Source organism: Excalfactoria chinensis, chromosome 9 (assembly GCF_039878825.1).
Source record: "Excalfactoria chinensis isolate bCotChi1 chromosome 9, bCotChi1.hap2, whole genome shotgun sequence".
In the NCBI taxonomy this organism is placed as follows: domain Eukaryota; kingdom Metazoa; phylum Chordata; class Aves; order Galliformes; family Phasianidae; genus Excalfactoria; species Excalfactoria chinensis.
The window spans coordinates 19,758,344-19,763,841 of record NC_092833.1 but is presented as its reverse complement, the minus strand read 5'-3'; the positions used below and the strand labels follow the sequence as shown (position 1 = coordinate 19,763,841).

Sequence of the window (5,498 nt, the reverse complement as noted above, 5' to 3'; positions counted from 1 at the left end):
AGATATACACACACAGATATATAGAAACACAGATATATACACGCACAGATATACACACACACAGATATACATGCAGATATAAACACACGCAGATATAAGCACACGCAGATATAAACTCACGCAGATATAAGCACACGCAGATATAAGCACACGCAGATATAAGCACACGCAGATATAAACACACGCAGATACATACTCACGCAGATACATACTCACGCAGATACACACTCACGCAGATACACACTCACGCAGATACACACTCACGCAGATACACGCACAGATATATGCACACAGATACACACACACAGACATTCACACACAGATATACACACACAGAGATATACACACACACGCAGATATACACACAGATGTACACACACGCAGATGTACACACGCAGATGTACACACACGCAGATGTACACACACGCAGATGTACACACACGCAGACTCACACACGCAGACTCACACACAGTGTGTTACAGAACTTCTTTCTTCTTCCTTATGGTTTCATGATTTCCTTGACTTTTCCAGAATGAAAGATATTTTACTGAGAATCCTCACGTTTTTGTAGATCTTTATTGAAACTTTTTAGGTGTTTAATTGCCAAACCCATCCTGTCGCTTTTATTCCCATACCACTGGCTCAAGTATCTCCGTACAGAGCAAAAAGAAATACAAGCAGTCTTAGAAAACACCATAACAGAAAAGCCCAGAACAACAGATGATTGAGGAACTTTTTATTACTTTTGGTTCAATTCAAGGCTAGCTTAACCTAGGAAGTGTTAAGTCTCCCAAGACAGAAGCTGGATGGTCTCCAATCCATTCCATTTTCTAAGGTATTTATCCCCAAGCTGCCCACACTTAGTTGAGATCTTAGTTTTGCAGAGCCTTGGATTCGCCTGTGCCCCTGGGAGACCTCTTAGACTTCTATTCTAATGATCACAGCCTGACCCTTGGGACCTCCTGGCCTTCTTCCTCAGGCCCCCAGTCATAACTTGAAGTTATTTCCCACGGTGTCATGAGACAGTGAGAACAACTTCACATCGCCGGGTCACCTGGTGGCAGAATGCAAACAATGGGGTCCAGCAGCCAATGGGATGATCCTACAGCACACAATGGGATGATCCTACAGCACACAATGGGGTCCTGCAGCCCATGGGATGATCCTACACCCAATGGGATGATCCTACAGCACACAATGGGGTCCTGCAGCCCATGGGATGATCCTACACCCAATGGGATGATCCTACAGCACACAGTGGGGTCCAGCAGCCCATGGGATGATCCTACAGCACACAGTGGGGTCTGTGGTGCACAATGGGGTCCAGCAGCCAATGGGATGATCCTGCAGCCAATCGGTGACTGGTGTTTCATTGTGCACACAGATGCTGAGCTGACACACATGGATGCGGAGCGGCAACAATCTGGACTCAGTGGAGGAATCCAACCTGCAGCATGTGAGGATGGAAAGCAGGGAGGATTAATAAAGGCATCAGCACTGCAATAGGAACAACAGGATGGATATGGGGTATAAGGGATGGTTAATAAAGGCATCAGCACTGCAATAGGAACAACAGGATGGATATGGGGTATAAGGCAGGGATGGCTCATAAAGGCACCAACACACAACAGGAACAGCATAGGGACAAAACGCCATCCAGCTATGGGATATAGGGCCATTATACAGACACACACACACACAGACACACACACACACACACAGACACACATCTCACATCAGGTCTCTATGGGGTTTAATGGAGGCCTATGGGGTCTTATGGGGTCTCTATGGGGTCCTATGGGGTTCAAATGGGGCCTATGGGGTCTCTATGGGGGCCAGTGAGGTCTTATGGGGTATATGCACACACACACACACAGACACACACACACAGACACACACACACAGACACACACACACAGACACACACACACAGACACACACACACAGACACACACACACAGACACACACACACAGACACACACACACAGACACACACACACAGACACACACACACAGACACACACACACAGACACACACACACAGACACACACACACAGACACACACACACAGACACACACACACAGACACACACACACAGACACACACACACAGACACACACACACAGACACACACACACAGACACACACACACAGACACACACACACAGACACACACACACAGACACACACACATCATGGCCCATAAATATCCCAGAAGATCCCATTAAACCCCATAAGGACCCCATAACATCCCATAGGCCCTTATTAAACCCCCATAGGGATCCCATAAGACCACATTAAACCCCATCGGACACCCTAAGGCCCCAAAGGCCCCATTAAACCCCATAGAGACCCCATAAAGGCCCCAAATGATCCCATAAAACCCCATAGCGCCCATTAAACCCCATAGTGACCATAGAGGACATTAATAGCAGCAGTCTGAATCTCCCTTTGCATTGCAGCCCTATTAACAGCAATGGGAGCTACAACAGCGCCGCCTTGTGGACACAACGCAGAACTGCAACGGAGGAGCAACAGCAGCAATAAAGAACTGAATGGAGCCATGGGGGAACAGAAACGAACTTGGGGGGCAGAATGCGATGGCGGCACTTATGGGGCACGACACACAGGCTGTACTTGGGGGGCAGAGAGAGATGGCAGCACTTGGGGGGCAAGAGGCAATGGCTGCATTTGGGGGCAGCAAGAAGGGCACTGCAATAAGAATTAAGCACTGAAGTGCATAAATGAGCTCTGGAACATTATCTTGGGTCTCAGTATGGAACAGATCCAACACAGTCAGTGTGTGCTGCTCTTATCTGCTGGGCAGGCAATTCCCGGCCAGCAAAGTTGAGTTCCGAGGCGTTCCAGGCAATGCAGGTTTCTGTTCCTCGCTGTTCTCATCAGGAGCTGCACATCTCTCAGGGCTCTGCTGGCACCTGTTGGACACAATGCAACAATGAAGGCACTACCCACATGTGCAGGGCAGCACCTTTTGCACAAGCAGGCACTGCAGTGGTCGGGATACCTAAAAATGGCAGAGCTCACAGCCCTGAAACAAAGCAGAAAACATTCACCCCATCCCAAAGACAAACACTCACCCACAGCCCACAGGAGGCAAACTCCAGGGAGAAACACCACCCTTACAGCTGCTGACACTGCAATGTGGTCAGGCTGTCCCAGAAATGAGGGCAGCACAGCCCTGACATAAAGAACCCCTCACCCCAATCCAAGGCCCAGAGCTCACCCCACACTCCAAAGGAAGCAGTCCCCAAGGAGAGATACTGCCCTCATGGCTGCCAGCCTTCCAATGCAGCTATGAGCCCCAACAGGGGCAGATCACAGCCCTGCAATAAGGCAGGAATCACTCACCCCTTCCCGAGGAGCGGGGCTCACCCCACAGAAAACAGTCTGCAAGGAGATATGTGTCCCTTGCAGGTGGCACCCCTTAAATATGGTCACAACCCCCTGAGAAAAACAGAGCTCCCAGCCCCAAAATAAAGGAATCACTCACCTCATTCCAGAGACAAACAGCCCACACTCCCAAGGAAGCAATCAGGTACAGATGCTGCTCCTGCCGCTGCCAGCCCTGAAATGGGGTCAGGATCCACTAAAAAGAGAAAAACACAGCCTTAAAATAAGGAAAGGATCACTCACCCCACTCCATGGCTCACCCCATAAGGAAGGGAACACTCACCCCACCCCACAAGGAAGGAATCACTCACCCCACCCCACAAGGAAGGGAACACTCACCCCACCCCACAAGGAAGGGAACACTCACCCCACCCCACAAGGAAGGGAACACTCACCCCACCCCACAAGGAAGGGAACACTCACCCCACCCCACAAGGAAGGGATCACTCACCCCACCCCACAAGGAAGGGATCACTCACCCCACCCCACAAGGAAGGGATCACTCACCCCACTCCATGGCTCATCCCCACACTCCTAAGCAATGGAGGGCTATAGGGGGCAATGGGATGATGGGGGGCTATAGGGGGACATTAGCAGCAATTTTATATATCATAAGTAAACCAACAATAGACGACCATCTATTTCATAGTCACACACACTGCCGGCTTCACACTGCACTGAGTCAGAGCTGCAGGCCTTCTTTCAAGCGCTTTGATAGCACTGACTGCAATACACGGTACCTGGCCATAAGCAATAGATGGGAACAGCAGCACGAACACACCGTTATCGTTGCCATGGCTGAGAACAGCAACGAGGCAACAACCTGCAGCTCCTGCTGCGACGCTCCCGGACTTTTCCCTGCGTCCAAACGCTGTTCCACGGTCCGACTGTTGTTCCCCGGGCAGGAACTGCCGGCAGCTTTTCTACCCCAGCCGGAACCGACCGGACCCGGGAGCTCACCCGGCCGGGGGCAGCGACGATCGCTGCGCTTCTACCCCGCGTAGGACGGCTCCGTCCGGCTGACGGGCTGCCCTGATCCCACGCACAAACCGCTCCGCCGATGGAGGCTCCTTGTCGGCTCCCGCGGGGTTCGGCTGAGGGAGAACGAACGAGAAACCGCGGGGCGCGCCAAAGGCGGGAGAGAACGCCGCTAAAATAGGAGGTCGCCATTTTGGTCATGCGCAGTAGCGCTTTTCCGCCGCAATTTTGGACATGCGCAGTAGCGCTTTTCCGCCGCCGTTTTGGACATGCGCAGTAGCGTCCCTTCCAGCGTGGTGCATTGTGGGATATAACGCGGCAGGAGGAGGTCGGCATTTTGGACATGCGCAGTAGCGCTTCTCCGCCGCCATTTTGGACATGCGCAGTAGCGTCCCTTCTGCCGCGGTGCATTGTGGGATATCCCGCCAAAATTGGAGGACGCCATTTTGGACATGTGCAGTAGCGCTTTTCCGCCGCCATTTTGGACATGCGCAGTAGCGCCCCTTCCGGCAATATAGTTTTATTAGTTGTTAGTTTATTAGTTTATATTTCCGAAAATAAAGTTTTATTTCAATTAGTCTTTTAGATTGGCAATGGAGTCTCATTTATGGGCAATGGAGCCTTACAATCAATACACTCTTACTTATTGGCAATGGACTCTTATTTAATGGCAATGGACTCTTAAGTCTTAATGGAGTTATATTTATTAGCAATGGAGTCTCATTTATTAGCTATATAGTCTTACTAATTAGCATTGTAGTCTTGTCTGTTGGCAATAGAGTCTTATTTATTGACAATGAAGTCTCATTTATTAGGAATGTTTAATTAGCAATGGAGTCTTACTTATTGGCAATGGACTCTTCTTTTCAAGAAAAGGAGTCATAATTATAAGCAATGGAGTCTTATTTATTAGGAGTGGAATCTTATTTATTCGCAATATAGTCTTACTAATTAGCAATTGAGTCTTATTTATTGACAATGGAGTCCTACTGATTGGCAATGGAGCCTTATTTATTGGCAATGGAGTTATATTTATTGGCAGTGGTGTCTTAGATATTGGCAATGCAGTCTTATTTATTAGCAATTGGGTCTTACTAATTAGCTGT

The 5,498-nt window shown here is 49.4% G+C and overlaps 1 long non-coding RNA gene across 1 annotated transcript; it reads right to left on the bottom strand.

Annotated features, from left to right (window-relative positions):
- Positions 1–557: 557 nt before the first annotated feature.
- LOC140256245 (uncharacterized) lies at positions 558–3,771 on the bottom strand. The gene is made up of 2 exons (XR_011904669.1): positions 3,515–3,771; positions 558–2,939 (listed from the first exon to the last, which is right to left on the bottom strand). It is a non-coding gene; the product is annotated as an uncharacterized lncRNA (long non-coding RNA).
- Positions 3,772–5,498: the final 1,727 nt, after the last annotated feature.